Source organism: Oncorhynchus mykiss, chromosome 19, assembly GCF_057628025.1.
Source record: "Oncorhynchus mykiss isolate SJ-2025 chromosome 19, ASM5762802v1, whole genome shotgun sequence".
Classification (NCBI taxonomy): Eukaryota; Metazoa; Chordata; class Actinopteri; order Salmoniformes; family Salmonidae; genus Oncorhynchus; species Oncorhynchus mykiss.
This window is the reverse complement of record NC_143040.1, coordinates 52,982,239-53,006,323: the sequence shown is the minus strand read 5'-3', so window position 1 is coordinate 53,006,323 and position 24,085 is coordinate 52,982,239. Positions and strand designations below refer to the sequence as shown.

At 45.4% G+C, this 24,085-nt stretch overlaps 1 long non-coding RNA gene across 1 annotated transcript; it reads right to left on the bottom strand.

Moving 5' to 3' along the window:
• Window positions 1–19,798: 19,798 nt before the first annotated feature.
• On the bottom strand, window positions 19,799–21,385 carry LOC110497948 (uncharacterized). Its single transcript, XR_002469746.3, has 3 exons — window positions 20,824–21,385; window positions 20,588–20,669; window positions 19,799–20,295 (listed from the first exon to the last, which is right to left on the bottom strand). It is a non-coding gene; the product is annotated as an uncharacterized LOC110497948 (long non-coding RNA).
• Between the last annotated feature and the right edge of the window lie 2,700 nt (window positions 21,386–24,085).

Sequence of the window (24,085 nt, the reverse complement as noted above, 5' to 3'; positions counted from 1 at the left end):
ATAATTGGGTGTTTGGATCAGCAATTTAATTTTGATCTATCAAATAACTGATGGACACAGTAATATTTCAGTAGTGAAATTAGGTTTATTGGATTAACAGAAAATGTGCAATATGCATCAAAACAAAATTAGACAGGTTCATAAATTTGGGCTCCCCAATAGAAAAATCACATCAACATTTAATAGAGCCTCCTTTTGCTAAAATAACAGCCTCTAGACGCTTCCCATAGCCTCTAATGAGTATCTGGATGAAGGTATTTTGGACCATTCCTCCTTACAAAACATCTCCAGTTCATTTGGGTTTGATGGTTGCCGAGCATGGACAGCCCGCTTCAAATCATCCCACAGATTCTCAATGATATTCAGGTCTGGGGACTGGGATGGCCATTCCAGAACATTGTACTTGTTCCTCTGCATAAATGCCCGGGTAGATTTTGATCCGTTTTTTGGGTCGTTGTCTTGTTGAAATATCCAGCCCCGGCTTAACTTCAACTTTGTGACTGATTCTTCAACATTATTCCCAAGAATCTGCTGATATTGAGTGGAATCCATGCGACCCTCAACTTTAACAAGATTCCCAGTACCGGCACTGGCCACACAGCCCCACAGCATGATGGAACCCCCACCCAATTTTACTGTGGGTAGCAAGTGTTTTTCTTGGAATGCTGTGTTCTTTTGCCGCCATGCATAACGTCCCTTGTTATGACCAAATAACTCAATCTTTGTTTCATCAGTCCACAGCACCTTATTCCAAAATGAAGCTGGTTTGTCCAAATGTGCGTTTGCATACCTCAAGCGACTCTGTGTGTGGCGTGTGTGCAGGAAAGGCTTCTTCCGCATCACTCTCCCATACAGCTTCTCCCTGTGCAAAGTGCGCTGAATTGGTGAACGATGCACAGTGACACCATCTGCAGCAAGATGATGTTGTAGGTCTTTGGAGGTGGTCTGTGGGCTGTTTTTGACCGTTATCACCATCCTTTGCCTTTGCCTCTCCGATATTTTACTTGGCCTGCCACTTCTGGCCTTAACAAGAACTGTGCCTGTGGTCTTCCATTTCCTCACTATGTTCCTCACAGTGGACACTGACAGCTTAAATCTCAGCGATAGATTTTTGTAGCCTTCCTCTAAACCATAATGTTGAACAATCTTTGTTTTCAGGTCCTTTGAGAGTTGTTTTGTGGCCCCCATGTTGCCACTCTTCAGAGGAGAGTCAAAGAGAACAGCAACTTGCAATTGGCCACCTTATTAAATACCTTTTCTCATGACTGGATGTACTTGTCTATGAAGTTCAAGGCTTAATGAGCTCACCAAACCAATTGTGTGTTCCAATGAATCAGTGCTAAGTAGTTACAGGTATTCAAATCAACAGAATGACAAGGGTGCCCACATTTTTGCATAGCTTATTTTTCACATCTGATTTAATTTCATACAACTTAATATTGCTACACTAAAAATCTTTGTCTGGACAATACCCCAGTACTCAGCTTTTATTAGAAAATGAATGGCATGCCACTGTGATAATTTTCTGTGACAACAGAGTAAATTATTATGTAGCCTCAGAGGGGTGCCCAAACTTTTTCATACGACTGTATATACACAGGTGAAGTCGGAAGTTTACATACACCTTAGCCAAATACATTTAAACTCAGTTTTTCACAATTCCTGACATTTAATCCTAGTAAAAATGCCCTGTCTTAGGTCAGTTAGGATCACCACTTCATTTTAAGAATGTTAAATAGTAGAGAGAATGATTTATTTCAGCTTTTATTTCTTTGATCACATTCTCAGTGGGTCAGACGTTTACATACATTCAATTAGTATTTGGTAGCATTGCCTTTAAAGTGTTTAACTTGGGTCAAACGTTTCGAGTATCCTTCCACAAGCTTCCCACAATAAGTTGGGTGAATTTTGGCCCATTCCTCCTGACAGAGTTGGTGTAACTGAGCCAGGTTTTGTAGGCTTCCTTGCTCGCACACACTTTTTCAGTTCTGCCCACACATTTTCTATAGGATTGAGGTCAGGGCTTTGTGATGGTCACTCCAATACCTTGAATTTGTTGCCCTTAAGCCATTTTGCCACAACTTTGTAAGTATGCTTGGGGTCATTGTCCATTTGGAAGACCCATTTGCGACCAACCTTTAACTGATGTCTTGAGATGTTGCTTCAATATATCTACATAATTTCCCTCCTCATAATGCCATCAATATTGTGAAGGGCACCAGTCCTTCCTACAGCAAAGCACCCCCACAACATGATGCTGCCACCCCCATGCTTCACGGTTGAGATGGTGTTCTTTGGCTTGCAAACCTCCCCCTTTTTCCTCCAAACATAATGCTGGTCATTATGGCCAAACAGTCTGGCTTTTTTATGGCGGTTTTGGAGCAGTGGCTTCTTCCTTGCTGAGCGGCCTTTCAGGTTGTGTCGATATATGACTCCTTTTAATGTGGATATAGATACTTCTGTACCTGTTTCCTCCAGCATCTTCACAAGGTCCTTTGCTGTTGTTCTGGGATTGATTTGCATCTCTAGGAGAAAGAACGCGTCTCCTTCCTGAGCGGTATGCCGTCTGTGTGGTCTCATAATGTTTATACTTGCGTACTATTGTTTGTACAGAGGAACTTGGTACCTTCAAGCATTTGGAAATTGCTCCCAAGGATGAATCAGACTTGTGGAGGTCTACAATTTTTTTTCTGAAGTCTTGGCTGATTTCTTTTGATTCTCCCATGATGTCAAGCAAAGAGGCACTGAGTTTGAAGGTAGGCCTTGAAATACATCCACAGGTACACCGCCAATTGACTCAAATTATGTCAATTAGCCTATCAGAAGCTTCCAAAGCTATGCCATATTTTCTGGAATTTTACAAGCTGTTTAAAGGCACAGTCAACTTAGTGTATGTAAACCTCTGACCCACTGGAATTGTGATACAGTGAATTATAATTATGTATTATGTAAACAATTGTTGGAAAAATTACTTGTCATGCACAAAGTAGATGTCCTAACCGACTTGTCAAAACTATAGTTTGTTATTAACAAGAAATTTGTGGAGTGGTTGAAAAACAAGTTTTAATGACTCCAACCTAAGTGTATGTAAACTTCCAACTTCAACTGTACACTTGTATTTAGAATTCCATTCTCAGATATATCTTGATTGCCTATTACTGTAACTCAATTACTGTAACTCAACTATAGTGCATGTTGCATGTTACTAAATCATCTTTATGGAGTCAGATACAAATCTGAATAGGCAAATATAGTATACTATATCATACATGATACATTTTACTGCCCACTGTCATGTACAAATCTTCCTAGCGTGAAACAGTTCACAATCAAAATGGTTGTATTGAGATTGTGACGTTATGTTGTAAAATTGCTCACAGTTCAATAATTGCAGGCGTGTCTCTTTATGTGGAGGGCTGAGCTCTTACAGATGTTTCTCTCACACCCTCCCATAGCGCCACAGTCATTGCAATAAAACTTTCCTCACATCAACGCTCAGCACTTTGACACATGAGTCTGGGTGTTAATATGCTGACCTCACACCTCAACAAGCTTCTGATTGGTCAGTGTCAATACTGATGTGTGAAGCAAATGTGCATGCCCACAGAATAGTTCTTTGAGGTTGGGTGTGAGAGAAACATCAGCACAAGCTCAGCCATAAACATTTATTTTTACCTTTATTTAACTAAGCAAGTCAGTTAAGAACTAATTCTTATTTTCAATGATGGTCTAGGAACAGTGGATTAACTGCCTTGTTCAGGGGCAGAACGACAGATTTTTACCTTGTCAGCTCAGGGAGTTGATCTTGCAACCTTGCGATTACAAGTCCGCTGCTCTAACCACTAGTCTACCTGCCGCCACATAAAGAGATGGGCTCAGCCATCCACATGAAGAGACGAGCTCAGCCATCCACATGAAGAGACGAGCTCAGCCATCCACATGAAGAGACGAGCTCGGCCATCCACATGAAGAGACGAGCTCAGCCATCCACATAAAGAGACGAGCTCAGCCATCCACATGAAGAGACGAGCTCAGCCATCCACATGAAGAGACGAGCTGAGCCATCCACATAAAGAGACGAGCTCAGCCATCCACATGAAGAGACGAGCTCAGCCATCCACATGAAGAGACGAGCTCGGCCATCCACATGAAGAGACGAGCTCGGCCATCCACATGAAGAGACGAGCTCAGCCATCCACATGAAGAGACGAGCTCAGCCATCCACATGAAGAGACGAGCTCGGCCATCCACATGAAGAGACGAGCTCGGCCATCCACATGAAGAGACGAGCTCAGCCATCCACATGAAGAGACGAGCTCAGCCATCCACATGAAGAGACGAGCTCGGCCATCCACATGAAGAGACGAGCTCGGCCCTCCACATAAAGAGACGAGCTCGGCCATCCACATAAAGAGACGAGCTCAGCCATCCACATGAAGAGACGAGCTCGGCCATCCACATAAAGAGACGAGCTCAGCCATCCACATAAAGAGACGAGCTCAGCCATCCACATGAAGAGACGAGCTCGGCCATCCACATGAAGAGACGAGCTCAGCCATCCACATGAAGAGACGAGCTCAGCCATCCACATGAAGAGACGAGCTCGGCCATCCACATGAAGAGACGAGCTCAGCCATCCACATAAAGAGACGAGCTCGGCCATCCACATGAAGAGACGAGCTCGGCCATCCACATGAAGAGACGAGCTCGGCCATCCACATGAAGAGACGAGCTCGGCCATCCACATGAAGAGACGAGCTCGGCCATCCACATGAAGAGACGAGCTCGGCCATCCACATGAAGAGACGAGCTCGGCCATCCACATGAAGAGACGAGCTCGGCCATCCACATGAAGAGACGAGCTCGGCCATCCACATGAAGAGACGAGCTCGGCCATCCACATGAAGAGACGAGCTCGGCCATCCACATGAAGAGACGAGCTCGGCCATCCACATGAAGAGACGAGCTCGGCCATCCACATGAAGAGACGAGCTCGGCCATCCACATGAAGAGACGAGCTCGGCCATCCACATGAAGAGACGAGCTCGGCCATCCACATAAAGAGACGAGCTCGGCCATCCACATAAAGATATGCGCATGCAATTATTGAACTGGGAACATTTTCACGCTGGGAGAAATTTGGGAACTATTTCACGATGGGAAGATTTTTACATGACACCCACTACATACGCGACCAAGAAAATGGAATTTGATTTTGTTATGCCAGGTTCGGGGTCGAGTATTTCTGTGAAAGATACTCACAATTTATCTGTAGTTTATCTCTGCTTGGAACACTGTCAGGCGGCCCTTGCTCAAACCAGTCTGTGTGTGCATTGCCACATACTTCAAGCAAACTCCCCGTAGCATTCTTGTAGCATTCTTGTAGCATTCTTGTAGCATTCTTGAAGAAGCTTGCCGTTACCAATGGCAACTTTCCTTTCCCGGATGCCGGTACCTCGGCTGGGTCTAGAAAGTCTAGTCGGCTAGTCAATAAAGTCACCTTATTAGCGTAATATAAATATGCTATTGGCCAGGGGTACTCAACTCTTACCCTTTGAGGTCCAGAACCCACTGGTTTTCTGTTTTTCCTGATAATTACAGTGCCTTGCGAAAGTAATCGGCCCCCTTGAACTTTGCGACCTTTTGCCACATTTCAGGCTTCAAACATAAAGATATAAAACTGTATTTTCTTGTGAAGAATCAACAACAAGTGGGACACAATCATGAAGTGGAACGACATTTATTGGATATTTCAAACTTTTTTAACAAATCAAAAACTGAAAAATTGGGCGTGCAAAATTATTCAGCCCCCTTAAGTTAATACTTTGTAGCGCCACCTTTTGCTGCGATTACAGCTGTAAGTTGCTTGGGGTATGTCTCTATCAGTTTTGCACATCGAGAGACTGAATTTTTTCCCATTCCTCCTTGCAAAACAGCTCGAGCTCAGTGAGGTTGGATGGAGAGCATTTGTGAACAGCAGTTTTCAGTTCTTTCCACAGATTCTCGATTGGATTCAGGTCTGGACTTTGACTTGGCCATTCTAACACCTGGATATGTTTATTTTTGAACCATTCCATTGTAGATTTTGCTTTATGTTTTGGATCATTGTCTTGTTGGATGACAAATCTCCGTCCCAGTCTCAGGTCTTTTGCAGACTCCATCAGGTTTTCTTCCAGAATGGTCCTGTATTTGGCTCCATCCATCTTCCCATCAATTTTAACCATCTTCCCTGTCCCTGCTGAAGAAAAGCAGGCCCAAACCATGATGCTGCCACCACCATGTTTGACAGTGGGCATGGTGTGTTCAGGGTGATGAGCTGTGTTGCTTTTACGCCAAACATAACGTTTTGCATTGTTGCCAAAAAGTTCAATTTTGGTTTCATCTGACCAGAGCACCTTCTTCAGCATGTTTGGTGTGTCTCCCAGGTGGCTTGTGGCAAACTTTAAACAACACTTTTTATGGATATCTTTAAGAAATGGCTTTCTTCTTGCCACTCTTCCATAAAGGCCAGATTTGTGCAATATACAACGATTGTTGTCCTATGGACAGAGTCTCCCACCTCAGCTGTAGATCTCTGCAGTTCATCCAGAGTGATCATGGGCCTCTTGGCTGCATCTCTGATCAGTCTTCTCCTTGTATGAGCTGAAAGTTTAGAGGGACGGCCAGGTCTTGGTAGATTTGCAGTGGTCTGACACTCCTTCCATTTCAATATTATCGCTTGCACAGTGCTCCTTGGGATGTTTAAAGCTTGGGAAATCTTTTTGTACCCAAATCCGGCTTTAAACTTCTTCACAACAGTATCTTGGACCTGCCTGGTGTGTTCTTTGTTCTTCATGATGCTCTCTGCGCTTTTAACGGACCTCTGAGACTATCACAGTGCAGGTGCATTTATACGGAGACTTGATTACACACAGGTGGATTGTATTTATCATCATTAGTCATTTAGGTCAACATTGGATCATTCAGAGATCCTCACTGAACTTCTGGAGAGAGTTTGCTGCACTGAAAGTAAAGGGGCTGAATAATTTTGCACGCCCAATTTTTCAGTTTTTGATTTGTTAAAAAAGTTTGAAATAGGAGGGACTGGTGCACTTCATAAAATAGATGGCTCCATGAGAAAGGAAAATTAGGTGGCTATATTGAAGCAACGTCTCAAGACATCAGTTAAAGCTTGGTCGCAAAAGGGTCTTCCAAATGGACAATGACCCCAAGCATTCTAAGGTATTGGAGTGGCCATCACAAAGCCCTGACCTCAATCCGATAGAACAATTGTGGGCAGAACTTAAAAAGTGTGTGCGAGCAAGGAGGCCTACTGATTGAGTGTATGTAAACTTCTGACCCACTGGGAATGTGATGAAAGAAATATAAGCTGAAATAAATCATTCTCTCTGCTATTATTCTGACATTTCACATACTTAAAATAAAGTGGTGATCCTAAATGACCTAAGACAGGGAATTTGTACTAGGATTAGATGTCAGGAATTGTGAAAAACTGAGTTTAAATGTTTTTGGCTAAGGTGTATGTAAACTTCCGACTTCAACTGTATGTCTATGTTCTGGGAAATGTTATTGTTCCTTACACCCACATGCTAATCGCATTAGCCTACGTTAGCTCAACAGTCCCGCAGGGGACCCACCGATCCTGAATAAGTTTTTAATGACCTTGACTCTTTGCAGGCATAGATGGTGTTTTGACTTGTTAAATGGCACCCAGACCCATTAGACAGTAGACAGTTGGGCTGTACAGTACCTAGGTCTGGGGAAGGCTGTGGTCAGGGTCGGGGCTTTGGACACACAGACAGGAAATCTTCAACAGGAAGGAGCAGTTGCAGCCTGGAGTCAATGTGAATTAGCTGGTCTTGTTTCGCTGGTTCAGGGGAGTAATTGTCACCCGCTGGTACTGGAACGGCCCACATCTCCCTAGGAAGAAAATTACATATATAGGCTGAAGTATAAGACAAGCAGTCCCTCTCTCCAAGTAGCAAGGGTACAACAATTCCCCCAAATAACAACAAAAGAAAAGGGTTGAGCCCCAAAAAAAGTAAACAGATTTCTGTCAAATACTTCACAGAAAAATGGCAGACCCTATATCTTCAAAACGTGACTTAAGAATCTACCCTCAGGTTATAATTTAAAAATAAAATTTGACTAGTTGACCTCCCTGTCACGGTTTTCTTGATGAGAAGGAGAGTCGGACCAAAATGCGGCGTGTAGATTACGATCCATGTTTATTGACTATAGCAACACGAATCTAAATACAAACAGTGCAAAATAATAAACGTAATGAAAACCGAAACAGCCTAAACTGGTGCAAACTAACACTAAGGACAGGAACAATCACCCACAAACACACAGTGAAACCCAGGCTACCTAAATATGGTTCCCAATCAGAGACAATGACGAACACCTGCCTCTGACTGAGAACCATATCAGGCTGAACATAGAAATAGACAAACAAGACATGAAACATAGAATACCCACTCAGATCACACCCTGACCAATCAAAACATAGAAAATACAAAGTAAACTATGGTCAGGGCGTGACAGTACCCCCCCCCCAAGGTGCGGACTCCGGCCGCAAAACCTGAACCTATAGGGGAGGGTCTGGGTGGGCATCTGTCCGCGGTGGCGGCTCTGGCACTGGACGTGGACCCCACTCCATGACAGTTTTAATCCCCCTCCTAAACGTCCCTAAATAGGTTACCCACCACAATGATAACATGGGACAGAGGGACAGCTCGGGACAGAGGTAACTCGGGACAGATGGGTAGCTCAGCACTGAGAGGAAGCTCAGCACTGAGAAGAAGCTTAGCACTGAGAAGAAGCCCAGGCAGGTAGTAGAAACTACCAGAACCTGGCTGGCTGGCGGTTTCAGCAGATCCTGGTCGACTAGCAGATCTGGAAGAATCTGGTCGACTGGCGGATCTGGGAGAATCTGGTCGACTGGCGGATCTGGGAGAATCTGGTCGACTGGCGGATCTGGGAGAATCTGGTCGACTGGCGGATCTGGGAGAATCTGGTCGACTGGCGGATCTGGGAGAATCTGGTCGACTGGCGGATCTGGGAGAATCTGGTCGACTGGCGGATCTGGGAGAGTCTGGACGACTGGCGGATCTGAGAGAGTCTGGACGACTGGCGGATCTGGAAGAGTCTGGTCGACTGGCGGATCTGGAAGAGTCTGGTCGACTGGCGGATCTGGAAAAGTCTGGTCGACTGGCAGATCTGGAAGAGTCTGGTCGACTGGCAGATCTGGAAGAGTCTGGACGAGTGGCAGATCTGGAAGAGTCTGGACGAGTGGCAGATCTGGAAGAGTCTGGACGACTGTCAGATCTGGAAGAGTCTGGACGACTGTCAGATCTGGAAGAGTCTGGACGACTGTCAGATCTGGAAGAGTCTGGACGACTGTCAGATCTGGAAGAGTCTGGACGACTGTCAGATCTGGAAGAGTCTGGACGACTGTCAGATCTGGAAGAGTCTGGACGACTGTCAGATCTGGAAGAGTCTGGACGACTGTCAGATCTGGAAGAGTCTGGACGACGGGCAGATCTGGAAGAGTCTGGACGACGGGCAGATCTGGAAGAGTCTGGACGACGGGCAGATCTGGAAGAGTCTGGACGACGGGCAGATCTGGAAGAGTCTGGACGACGGGCAGATCTGGAAGAGTCTGGACGACGGGCAGATCTGGAAGAGTCTGGTCGACTGGCAGATCTGGAAGAGTCTGGTCGACTGGCAGATCTGGAAGAGTCTGGTCGACTGGCAGATCTGGAAGAGTCTGGACGACTGGCAGATCTGGAAGAGTCTGGACGACTGGCAGATCTGGAAGAGTCTGGACGACGGGCAGATCTGGAAGAGTCTGGTCGACTGGCAGCTCTGGAAGAGTCTGGTCGACCGGCAGCTCTGGAAGAGTCTGGTCGACCGGCAGATCTGGGAGAGTCTGGTCGACCGGCAGATCTGGGAGAGTCTGGTCGACCGGCAGATCTGGGAGAGTCTGGTCGACCGGCAGATCTGGCTGCTCCATGCTGACTGGCTGCTCAATACTGACTGGCAGCTCTGGCTGCTCCATGCTGACTGGCAGCTCCATGCCGACTGGCAGCTCTGGCTGCTCCATGCTGACTGGCTGCTCCATGCTGACTGGCGGCTCTGGCTGCTCCATACTGACTGGCAGCTCCATGCCGACTGGCAGCTCCAGCTGCTCCATGCTGACTGGCTGCTCAATGCTGACTGGCGGCCCTGGCTGCTCCATGCTAACTGGCAGCTCTGGCGGCTCCTTGCAGACTGGCAGCTCTGGCGGCTCCTTGCAGACTGGCAGCTCTGGCGGCTCCTTGCAGACTGGCAGCTCTGGCGGCTCCTTGCAGACTGGCAGCTTTGGCGGCATCCTGCAGACAGGCAGCTCTGGCGGCTCCTTGGAGACTGGCAGCTCCATGCAGACTGACAGCTCCTTGCAGGCTGGCAGCTCCTTGCAGGCTGGCAGCTCCTTGCAGGCTGGCAGCTCTTTGCAGACTGGCAGCTCCTTGCAGACTGGCAGCTCCTTGCAGACTGGCAGCTCCTTGCAGACTGGCAGCTCTGGCTGCTTCATGTAGACTGACAGCTCTGGCTGCTCCTTGCAAACTGACAGCTCGGGCTGCTTCATGCAGACGGACAGCTCAGGCTGCTCCATGCAGACTGACAGCTCAGGCTGCTCCATGCAGACTGACAGCTCCTTGCAGGCTGGCAGCTCCTTGCAGACTGGCAGCTCCTTGCAGACTGGCAGCTCCTTGCAGGCTGGCAGCTCCTTGCAGGCTGGCAGCTCCTTGCAGGCTGGCAGCTTTAGCGGCATCCTGCAGACAGGCAGCTCTGGCGGCTCCTTGCAGACTGGCAGCTCCTTGCAGGCTGGCAGCTCCTTGCAGGCTGGCAGCTCCTTGCAGACTGGCAGCTCCTTGCAGACTGGCAGCTCCTTGCAGACTGGCAGCTCCTTGCAGACTGGCAGCTCTGGCTGCTTCATGTAGACTGACAGTTCTGGCTGCGCTGAACAGGCGGGAGACTCCGACAGCGCAGGAGAGGAGAGAGGCTCCGGCTGCGCTGAACAGGCGGGAGATTCCGGCAGCGCAGGAGAGCAGAAAGGCTCTGGCTGCGCTGAACAGGCGGGAGACTCCGGCAGCGCAGGAGAGTAGAAAGGCTCTGGCTGCGCTGAACAGTCGGGAGACTCCGATAGCGCAGTAGAGAAGAGAGGCTCTGGCTGCGCTGAACAGGCGGGAGACTCCGGCAGCGCAGGAGAGGAGAGAGGCTCTAGCTGCGCTGAACAGGCGGAAGACTCCGATAGCGCATGAGATGAGAGAGGCTCTGGCTGCGCTGAACAGGCGAGGCGCACTGTAGGCCTGATGCATAGTGCTGGCACAGGACGTGCAAGGCTAGGGATGGGCACAGGAGGCCTGATGCGTGAGACTGGAACCAACTTCACCAGCCGACTAAAACGGACCTCAGGACGAGTATGGAGCGCTAACCCAGGTGCCATCAAATCCCTGACACGTTCCGTCAGGCGAATTCTATGCAAAATGCACCAACACAGCAACTCCCTCATTTCTCTCTCCTCCAATTTCCCCATTAACTCCTTCACAGTCTCTGTTTCACTCACCTCCAACACCGGCTCTGGTTCTGCTCTCCTTGGCTCCTCACGATAAACAGGGAGAGTTGGCTCAGGTCTGGCTCCTGACTCTGCCACACTCTCCCTGAGCCCCCCCCCAAGAAATTTTTTGGGCTGACTATGGGGCCTCCGTCCGCGCCGCCTTGCTTGCTTCGCAAACTCCATTCTCCTATATCCTTCCGCGCACTGCTCCATCGAATCCCAGGCGGGCTCCGGCACTCTCCCTGGGTCGGCCGCCCACCTGTCGATCTCCTCCCAAGTCGTATACTCCATACTGCACTCCTCTTTGGGATGCTCCTGTTGTTTCTTCTCCCGCTGCACCTTTGGGCGGCTACACTCCCCTGGTTTAGCCCAGGGTCCTCTCCCGTCGAGGATTTCCTCCCATGTCCAGAAATCCTTATTGCGCATCTCCTCGCGCTGCTCCTGCCTGTTGACACGCTGCTTGGTCCTTTTGTGGTGGGTGATTCTGTCACGGTTTTCTTGATGAGAAGGAGAGTCGGACCAAAATGCGGCGTGTAGATTACGATCCATGTTTATTGACTATAGCAACACGAATCTAAATACAAACAGTGCAAAATAATAAACGTAATGAAAACCGAAACAGCCTAAACTGGTGCAAACTAACACTAAGGACAGGAACAATCACCCACAAACACACAGTGAAACCCAGGCTACCTAAATATGGTTCCCAATCAGAGACAATGACGAACACCTGCCTCTGACTGAGAACCATATCAGGCTGAACATAGAAATAGACAAACAAGACATGAAACATAGAATACCCACTCAGATCACACCCTGACCAATCAAAACATAGAAAATACAAAGTAAACTATGGTCAGGGCGTGACACTCCCATCCAAACTACTGTCACAAATTACACGCTATTTACGAAAGGTACTCTAAATCCAACTCTTTCTTGCAACCGGAATCTGCTCCATGAGTCTTGCCAAGAAATCTCCAAAATGCCAAATATTTAGCAATTGCCTCACAATGCGTGACTGTCCCGTAAACTCATAGATCTCAGTAGTGCCTCCACAGAGGGAGCCAAATCATTTTACACTATGATCTCTGTGCATGAACATGAGTGAGCCATAAAGCTTCGACTACCAACTACAGCACAAACCAAGAACTTGAAAATGACCCATCTGAATAATATTATAGCGTTTTAGTTATATGCCCTGGTACCATTTTTTGGAGTGTGATTATTTAGTGATAAATGTATTAATACAGTAGACTGATCTAATGTGAATACAGTAGAATGATAGAATGTGAATGTAAAAAGAGGACAGTCTAATTTATAGAAGCACAAACAGACAAATCAGTACTGGATGTACAGGAGCACAACAGAGTTGATCTAGAATTGATCTAGGATGAGACACGACGAAACAGAGCTATCCAGTGTCCTGAAGTGCACACACACACAACAAAAATATAAAACACAACATGTAGTGTTGGTTCCATGTTTCATGAGCTGGAAAAAAAATCCCATAAATGTTCCATTTGCACAAGAAGCATATTTCTCTCAAATTTCGTGCACAAACTTCTTTACATCCCTATTAGTGAGCATTTCTCCTTTGCCAATATAATCCATGGCATATTAAGAAGTTGATTAAACAGCATGATCATTACACAGGTGCACCTTGTGATGGGGACAATAAAAGGCCACTTTAAAATGTGCAGTTTTGTCACACAACATAATGCCACAGATGTTTCAAGTTTTTAGGGAGTTTGCAATTGGCATGCGGACTGCAGGAATGTCCACAAGAGCTGTTGCCAGAGAACTGATTGTTCATTTCTCTACCATACGCTGCCTCCAACGTTTTAGAGAATTTGGCAGTACGTCCAACCGGCCTCACAACCGTAGACCACATATATGGTGTTGTGTGGGGAAGTAGTTTGCGGATGTCAACATTGCGAATAAAATGCCACATGGTGATTGTGGGGTTATGGTATGGGCAGGTATAAGTTACGAAGCATGAACACAATTGCATTTTATGGAAGGGAATTTGAATGCTGAGAATGCATACCGTGACGAGATCCTAGGCCCATTGTCGTGCCATTCATCTGCCGCCAGCACCTCATGTTTTAGCATGATAATGAACGGCCCCATGTCGCAAGGATCTGTACACAATTCCTGGAAGCTGAAAATGTCCCAGTTTGTCCATGGCCTGCATACTCATCAAACATGTCATCCATTGAGCATGTTTGGGATGCTCTGGATCGTTGTGTATGACAGTGTGTTACAGTTCCCACTAATATCCTGCAACTTCGCACAGCCATTGAACATTGGGACAATATTCCACAGGCCACAATAAACCGCCTGATCAACTCTATGTGAAGGAGATGTGCCACACTGAGAGACAAAAGTTGGTCACACCTAGGGTTGCACATTTTGGGGAATATTCAGGAGGTGGAAACTTTCCGTGGGAATTAACGGAAATATATGAAAAATAATATTAATACCATTTAAATGTAGATGCTTTTTGCATTGCAAAGATTTACCATATCATATGGAGACAGAAACATAAACCTTTTACCTTATCATAAGTAGATATAATTGCAAACGATTAAATCCTTCCAATATACATTTTAAAAAACAATTTAGTTACGAATTGAACTTTAATTAAATGAGTTGACTCTTTACATGGGATGACTTCACTGAACAAAAGGGAACATTGAATGATCCCCAATGATCCATCGCATCTCCCAAAAACGTTGATCTGTAAAATTATAGTCTAGAAACTAAAGATTTGGTTGTCTTCCTCTCAGGCTTCCATGTCTTCTCCCTGGACCTCCTCAATGTCCACCTCTTCAACATCAGACTCTGAGACCTCATCTTCACTGTCACTTTCCAACCTTGTTGAGGATGGCTCGTTGTCAGGCTCAAAGAGCCTCAAATTTGCCCAGATGGCCACCAATTTTTCAACCCTTGTATTGGTCAGCCTGTTTGCGTGTGTTCAGCCTGTTGTGTGTTCCCAAACAAGGATCAGTTGCGCTCTGAGGCAGCTGATGTTGGTGGGATATGGATGATGATGGAGGCAACAGGGGAAAGAGCCTCAGATCCGCAAAGTCCCTTCCACCAGGTGGCTGATGAGATATGTTGGCACGTCTGCCATATTCCATCTCCATCCCAAAGCCCTTGCTTGGAAGTATACTTCGCCAGACTGCCAAGAACCTTGCCCTCATCCAGGCCAAGGTGGCGAGACACAGTAGTGATGACACCATAGGCCTAGTTGATCTCTGCACCAGACAGGATGCTCTTGCTAGCATACTTGAAGTCCAACATGTACGCTGCAGTGTTTATGGGCTTCAGGCAGAAGTCTTCACGCTTTTTGATGTATTTCAGAACTGCAGTTTCCTCTGCTTGGAGCAACAGTGGGCAGGGCAGTACGGATTTCTTCTCTTACATCTGCAAGCAGTCTGAACATCAGACAGAATGGTATTGTCTCCCTCAATCCGTGCAATGGCTACTGCTATAGGTTTCAGGAGTTTCAGGCTGCTTACCACTCTCTCCCAAAATACATCATCCAGGATGATCCTCTTGATGGAGCTGTCCATATCGGCAGACTGTGATATGGCCATTTCTTGGAGAGACTCCTTCCCCTCCAGGAGACTGTCAAACATGTTGACAACAACAGCCCAATGGGTGTTGCTGGGCAGATTCAATGTGGTGCTCTTATTCTTCTCACTTTACTCTGTGAGGTAGATTGCTTCTATAACTTGATGACTGTTCACATACTTAACCATTTCCTTGGCATTTTCTTGTAGAGTGTATCCATTGTTTTCAGTGCCATGATGTTCTTGAGGAGCAGATTCAATTAATGAGCAGCACAGTCAATGGGTGTGATGTATCGCTAGGATTCCTCCACTTTAGACCAAGCAGCCTTCTTGTTCGCAGCATTGTCTGTCACCAGTGCAAATACCTTTTGTGGTCCAAGGTCATTGAAGCCTGCCTTCAGCTCATCTGCAATGTAGAGACCAGTGTGTCTGTTGTCCCTTGTATCTGTGCCCTTGTAGAATACTGGTCGAGGGGTGGAGTTGATGTAGTTAATTATTCGTTGCGATCACGATCATTCGACCACCCATCAAAGATGATTGCAAAATAGTCTGCTTTCTCTATGATTTGCTTGACCTTCACTTGAACTCTGTTGAACTTTGCATCCAGCAAATTAGTAGATAAAGCATGTCTGGTTGGAGGGGTGTATGCTGGGCGAAGAACATTCAGAAATCTCTCTAAACGCATGTTGCGTTTATATTTGTGTTTAGGATAGTATCAGAAAGAGATTGAGGTTTCCAAAACACATCTTTGAAAAAATATATATATAATTAATATCACTTTTTCTAAGAATAACCGCAGTTCTTTTGTGCTCCACATGAGAGCATGCAGCAGCAGACCGCCTACAGTAACAAACCAATGAAACTGCAGGTGTTCTTTGAAATACACATTTTTTCATAATCTAATATTACCCGTGACTTTCATAAACACAAAAACGCAATTTAAGTGTTAAACCGTTTCTCTGTGTACTCAAGAGCAATGGCTATAGCAACAATCATAACAGCTATGTGAGTAACATAGTGCTTGAAAGATGTTGATCATTATATTTCAAAACTATTCCCACCCTGATAACAAGTATTTACTGGCTACTACTACCCTAAACATAATTCGTGAAATGTTTGTGTGTAGAACAAGTGTTGTAAGAGAGAGACAAACGGTGTTCTCTAGACAAACTCTGTTTGCCACATTCAGACAGTTATAAACATGAGTCATCCTCCAGCACATGCTCCCCATCAGGGCTGTATGTTGGCCTACCTCACAGCATGCCTTCACAGCATTGTCCCCTTCCTCTTCCTTCATGTCTCTGAGGAGAATCAGCTGGCGCCGACAGATGGTCGACTCGCTTCGGCTCCTTAGAAAACGATACACTTATTTGTTTTTATTATGTACTATTTCCTACATTGTTAGCCCAGAAAATCTCAAGTGTTATTACATACATCCGGGAAGAACTATTGGATATAAAAGCGATGTCAACTTACCATCATTACGACCAGGAATACGTCCGTGGATCGAAGTGGATCCTTTGTTCAGACCTCGACCCTGGACATGCAATCTTATCCCAGTGGCTGACCCAAAACAACGCGGTCGCCACAGGAGAGGCAGATGGAGCGGCCTACTGGTCAGACGCCGAGCACACCATCCACCGCTTCCAAGGATATTACTCACCAATGTCCAATCTCTAGATAACAAGGTAGACGAAATTAGGGCATGAGTTGCCTTCCAGAGATACATCAGAGATTGTAACATTCTCTGTTTCACGAAAACATGGCTCACTTGGGATATGTTGTCAGAGTTGGTACAGCCACCCGGTTTCTTCACGCATCGGGCAGACAGAAACAAACATCTCTATGGTAAGAAGAAGGGTGGGGGTGTATGCCTTATGATTAACGACTCATGGTATAACAGCAACATACTCCTTTTGTTTACCTGACCTAGAATTCCTTACAATCAAATGCCGACCACATTATCGTCCAAGAGAATTCTCTTCGATTATAGTCACAGCCGTGTATATCCGCCCCCCAAGCAGATAACCTCGTCGGCCCTGAAAGAAATTCACTGGACTCTGTAAACTGGAAACTGTACATCCTGAGGCTGCATTTATTGTAGCTGGGGATTTTAACAAAGCTAACCTAAGATCAATACTCCCTAAATTATATTAGCATATCGAATCCGCGACACGAGCTGGCAGAATTCTGGATCATTCCTACTTGAACTTCCGCGATGCATACAAAGCCCTCCCGCGCCCTGCTTTCGGGCAAATCTGACCATGAATCCATTTTGTTGCTCCCAGCATTTAGACAGAAACTAAAACAGGAAACGCCCGTGCTCATGGTCAATACAACGCTGGTCTGACCAATCGGATTCCACGCTTCAAGATTGCTTCGATCACGTGGACTGCGATATGTTCCGGATAGCCTCAGACAACAACATTGATGCATACGCTGACTCCGTGACCGAGTTTATTAGCAAGTGCATCAGAGATGCCGTATGACTATTACAACTTTCCCTAACCAGAAACCGTGGATTAATGGCAGCATTCGGGCAAAACTGAAAGCGCGAACAACCACTTTTAATCATGGCAAGGCGACTGGAAACATGACCGAATACAAACAGTGCAGCTATTCCCTCCGCAAGGCATTCAAACAAGCAAAGCGTCAGTATAGAGACAAAGTAGTCGCAATTCAACGGCTCAAACATGAGACGTATGTGACAGGGTCTACAGTCAATCACGGATTACAAAAAGAAAACCATCCCCGTTGCGGACATCGACGTCTTGCTCCCAGACAAATTAAATAACTTCTTTGCTCGCTTTGAGAATAATACAGTGCCACTGACACGGTTCGCTACCAAAGCCTGTGGGCTCTCCTTCTCCGTGGCCAACGTGAGTAAAACATTTAAATGTGTTAACCCTCGCAAGGCTGCCGGCCCAGACACCATCCCTAGCCGCGTCCTCGGAGCATGCGCAGACCAGCTGGCTGGTGTGTTTACGGACATATTCAACCAATCCCTATCCCAGTCTGTTGTCCCCACATGCTTCAAGATGGCCACCATTGTCCCTGTTCCCAAGAAAGCTAAGGTATCTGAACTAAATGACTATCGCCCCATTGCACTCACTTCTGTCATCATGAAGTGCTTTGAGAGACTAGTCAAGGATCATATCACCTCCACCCTACCCGATACCCAAGACCCACTCCAATTTGCTTACCGCCCCAATAGGTCCACTGACTATGCAATCACCATCACGCTGCCCTATCCCATCTGGACAGGAGGAATACCTATGTAATACCTATGTATAGTTCATTGACTACAGCTCAGCATTTAACACAATAGTACCCTCCAAACTTGTCATTAAGCTCGAGACCCTGGGACTCGATCCGCCCTGTGCAACTACGTCCTGGACTTTGATGGGCTGCCCCCAGGTGGTGAAGGTAGGAAACAACTTCTCTACCCTGCTGAGCCTCAACAGAAGAGTGCGTTCTCAGCCCTCTCCTGTTCTCCCTGTTCACCCATGACTGCGTGGCCATGCGCGCTTCCAACTCGTTCATCAATTCTGCAGACAACACTACAGTGGTAGGCCTGATTACCAATAACGACGAGACGGCTTACAGGGAGGAGGTGAGGGCCCTCGGAGTGTGGTGTCAGGAAAATAACCTCTCACTCAACATCAACAAAACAAAGAAGATGATCATGGACTACAGGAAACAGCAGCAGGATCACACTGTATTCTATACCATCTACTGCATCTTGCCTATGCCGCACGCCATCGCTCATCCATATATTTATATTTCTATGCATCCCATTACATTTGTGTGCATAAGGTAGTTGTTGTGAATTTGTCAAGATTACTTGTTAGATATTACTGCATAGTTGGAACTAGAAGCACAAGCATTTCGCTACACTCGCATTAACATCTGCTAACCATGTGTATGTGACCAATAAAATTGGATTTGATTTGAGGAGGTCATCCAGGCGATCCTGCTCCTCCTGTGTCATCTGCACCGGGCCTCCTGCATGTATCACATAGTAGTGAAAACAATCCTTCATCAGATCGTAGTTATTTTCAATCAGGCCCCTATGTCCGAGTCAAATAAATATTTATTTTTCCCAGTGGGGTAAAAAAAAACACACGTAACATGGGACTTGTCCAAATCTATGTGACAGTCTGACACTGTACTTGGACCAACATGAACTTTGACATATCTCAATGTTTTTCTTCACAAAGTCTTGTTTCTTTTTGTCCCTGGGAATTGGACTGGCTGCCTTGTGACTCATCTGCCCTCTCTTCGTGACCCACTTCAGCCAATTCTGCTGCTGTGTGGGAGTTGAGTTCATGCATTGTTTGGATTCCAGCAGGTAAACATGGCATACAGAAGCCTAAACTCAACCATTGGCGAGCTCTGTCTAGTATCATCCTGAGATGTTTAGGAGAGACATTGTCAACAATCTAAGCAATAATTCAGAATTTGCATATATCAATTAAACCTGATGCATGTTTTTTTCTAGACCACTGAAATACATGCAATTTGAAAAAGAGCCCACTGGACAATGTTCATAACTCTCTAACTATGACTTTAAGTGACATGTCATCCACCAAACAGCAAATTCAAAAGAATATGGGAAAGTTGTTCATGGACAGTTTAATGGGAAACTGGTTGCCTATGTGGTGTTTTCAGAAATCAAAGAACCAAGAAAAAACAGAATACAGTGAAAGTACAACGCAGTTACATTGTTTCCTAGGGTTATATTGCCATCTAGTGTAGAATAATACAACTGCATTGTAAGACTAACGTTGTTACAGGAGTAGTTAGTATAAATTGGCCTACATAGGAAAGGGAGATACCTAGTCAGTTGTACAACTGAATGCCTTCAACTGAAATGTGTCTTCCGCATTTAGCCCAGCCCCTCTGAATCAGAGAGGTGCGGGGGCTGCCTTAATCGACATCCACGTCTTTGGGTTATGTGCAAATTAATTATGTAAATTGTTGCCATCTATAATTATGTTCCAGCATATTTAAACAAATTCACTTTCCTCCACTTGTGTTGTGTCTCATACTCTTTGTCAGGCACTTGAGTCACAAACACAGGAACAAAGTCCACTTCTTCATTGGATCCATGAACTAGGGTGAATGAAAATGTATTATTAAAACATAGCCTGCATATGAATAACAAATTACCATATTGAAATTCTGAGACTGAATCTACGTAAGGTTATCAATTTGCTGTGCCATATCCCATGCAAAAGAAAGCTGATGATTTATATCACCATTTTCCAAGTTCTTTAGTTTATCATGGAATCGTAACTTGGCATGTGAGTACTATGACTAACATTGTCCTCAAAGCTCCAGTCAATGTGCATTGTAGACAGTATCCACACTGATCAGCATTCTGAAATGATACTATTTGACTTACTACTGGAAGGAGCCAGGACCAAAAATATCCTTGTATTTTCTGCTTCATCTGCACATTCTGAATATATGTTGGGTTTTAGCTGCTGCACAAAAATTGGTAGAAAATATCCTTCAGCATATACACATTCTCACATCAGAATCGCCTTCATTCGCCAAGTACATTTACACACTTAGAATTTTACTTGGTGATATGGTGCTGCATTAACTTCTGTGTACTCTGCGTATCCTTGTGCTTACCAATAGTTCCTTCCATAGTTGATGGAACTCCTTCCCTTTTCCATTTGAGATCCTTGAAGCCAGGATTTTGTCAAGTACTTAAAATGTCTTAATGTCCTTCTGGACTTCTGGATCTTCGCTCTCCTCATCAGATACATCTCCAATCAAGTTAACTGGAAATTCATACTGTCACAGGCCGGCTCATAGCCTGTGGCAAAAATGAGGGGACACGAACAACAGGTATAGGCCAATCAAAAAGGTTCTTTGTTATAAACCAAAAACTATGAACTTTAAACGAAGAAAAGGGAATGAGGTGTGAAAGTATCATAATGTCGGATGTATATAAAGTGCAGGGATGCGTGAATCTGTGTGTGTGAACATGACTGAGTGAAAACTACGTAAAACTACAAAGGAACAAAAAAAACAGGATCATACCTGGAGGAGCAGAGAGAGAGACAAGAGTGGTTAGTGAAGCAGTTTAAATACCCTGAGCCCATGTGACTCCAATCACTAACGACCCTCCTCTGCCTGCAGGAGGAACCGCCCCTGCAATGCAGAGGAGGGGCCGTGACACCCCCCTCCTTAAAATGAGGGTCCCACCCTCAACCCAAATTTCGGCCCAACATATTCAAAACAATCCAAAGTTCCCCCAAAAGAAAAAAAAAGGATACCAGTCCCGGCTCCTAGCAGTAGCCCCGTGTCCCCCAGCTGACTGTCCGCCCCTCAAACTCGGCAGCCCTGGTACCTGGGGAGCAATTTAAGAGGAAAGAGGCGCAGACAGCCCGTAGGGGTCAGCAGAGAGAAGATACAAACTAGGTTAAAGGAGCACGGGACAGAGCATCAGCAATGATATTATCCTTACCACTAATGTGTCTAATATCAAGGTTGAATGGTTGCAAGAACAAAGTCCAACGCATCAGGCGCTGGTTGGGATTTTTAGAGATGAACAAACACAATTCGTTTTTTCACTATTCTTTACCACTTATTCCAATTTCAAAGTGATATAGAGTGCATTCGGAAAGTATTCAGACCCCTTAACTTTTTTCCACATTGTTACGTTACAGCCATATTCTACAATTGATTAAATTGTTTTTTCCCCTCATCAATCTACACAAAATACCACATATAAAATGTAAAATTACAACTGAAATATCACATTTACATAGGTATTAAGACCCTTTACTCAGTACTTTGTTGAAGCACCTTTGGCAGCGATTACAGCCTTGAGTCTTATTGGGTATGACACTACAAGCTTGGCACACATGTATTTGGGGAGTGTCTCCCCTTCTCTCTCTCTTCTCTTATCAAGATTTGTCAGGTTGGATGGGGAGCGTCGCTGCACCATGCTGCCACCACCAAGCTTCACCGTAGGGATGGTGCCAGGTTTCCTCCAGACGTGATGCTTGGAATTCAGGTCAAAGAGTTCAATCTTGGTTACTCATGGTCTGAGAGTCCTTTAGGTGCCTTTTGGCAAACTCCAGACGGACTGTCATGTGCATTTTATTGAGGGGTGGCTTCTGTCTGGCCACCCTATCATAAAGGCCTGATTGGTAGAGTACTGCAGAGATGGTTGTCCAATCTCCACAAAGGAACTCTGGAGCTCTGTCAGAGTGACCGTCGGGTTCTTGGTCACCTCCCTGACCAAGACTCTTCTCCCCAAATTGCTCAGTTTGGCTGGGCGGCCATTTCTAGGAAAAGCCTCGGTAGTTCCAAACTTTTTCCATTTAAGAATGAGGTAGGCCACTTTGTTCTCAGGGACCTTCAATGCTGTAGAAGTGTTTTGGTACCCTTCCAATGGGTATAAATACTTATGTAAATAAGGTATCTGTTTATTTTTTAGTACATTTGCAAAAATGTCTAAAAAACTTTTTTTTTCACTTTGTCATTATTTGGTATTATGGGGTGAAGATTAATAAGGCTGTAACGTATTAAAATGTGGAAAAAGTCAAGGGGTCTGAATACTTTATAAATGCACTGTACACATTAACACACAGAAACAGTACACCCTCCATATAATTCCTATCATAGGCCTAATAGTACTGTAGAGCTCTTTTTACTTGCACACAATATAGATGGGTCACCCCGTCCTGTCCCTAGGGGTCTATGGCCCTGCAGCGCCCCAACCCAGTACACCCCACTCAGTTGTAGCATCTTAGTTAAACATTCATTAATGGTTTCAGGTGTGTTAGGCCAACGCCAGAGTGTCAATCAAAAGTATGGCAGACCCCCAGGGCCAGGACTGAGAAGCCCAGCAGCTAGGGATTGCCTAAATAGGTATCTCCCCTGACATGGACATGTTTTCAATAAGATGCCTTTTGTTGTACTGTATTCCATATAAAGCATCCAGACCTTATGAAAGTTGCACAGTATGCCCTTAATCTTGTAACAAATCAAATCTAGTGATGCATAAATTGTGGGAGGATAACCAACCTTCCAATTAATTTATTAACCTCTATAAATGCTAAATTACAGTTTCTTCTGATAAGTCTCCAGTATCAACATTTCCAATAGGGATGCACCGATATCACATTTTTGGCCGATAGCGATATCCAATATTTTCCTTGACAAAAAAACGGTACCGATAAGCAATATTTTAAATTTTAGAGGCCTTTATAGCATTCTAGTACAGTTAAATAGTTAACGCACACACGACACTGCGACAGCGGTCTAAGGCACTGCATCTCAGTGCAAGAGGCGTCACTACAATCCCTGGTTCGAATCCAGGCTGTATCACATTCGGCCGTGATTGGGAGTCCTAAAGGGTGGCGCACAATTGGCCCAGCGTCGTCCGGGTTTGGCCGTCATTGTAAATAAGAATTTAACTTAACTGACTTGCCTAGTTAAATAAAGGTTACACACACTGTTTGTGTGTGTAACCTTACAAGTCCCCATTACAAGTAAAACATAATCAAAACCCATTTATTTCCCTTACTTGCTGTGCTGTTGCATTGTTCATTTGCTCAGTCCTTTCATTCTCAACCAGGATTTCATCATACAGGTCAAGCAATGAAGTTTCAGCTCTGTCTGTCCGTGGCCTCTCCTCCTCGGTGCACACTGTCACTGTGTCCATGTCCATCTTGTCCAGCTGTCTAGCATTTCACGGAAACTCTATTTCTCGTCTGCATCGAAGTAGCGGTACTTGTACCTAGCATCGAGCATGGTGGTGACACAGTAAAGGCTCAGAGTGAATGCCAACGAATCGTTTGTTCACAGCCTCTAGTAGAGTACTTTTGCAAGTTTTAACCCCACGGTCTGTGGGCAGTTTTGTTGAGCAGGCGTTTCA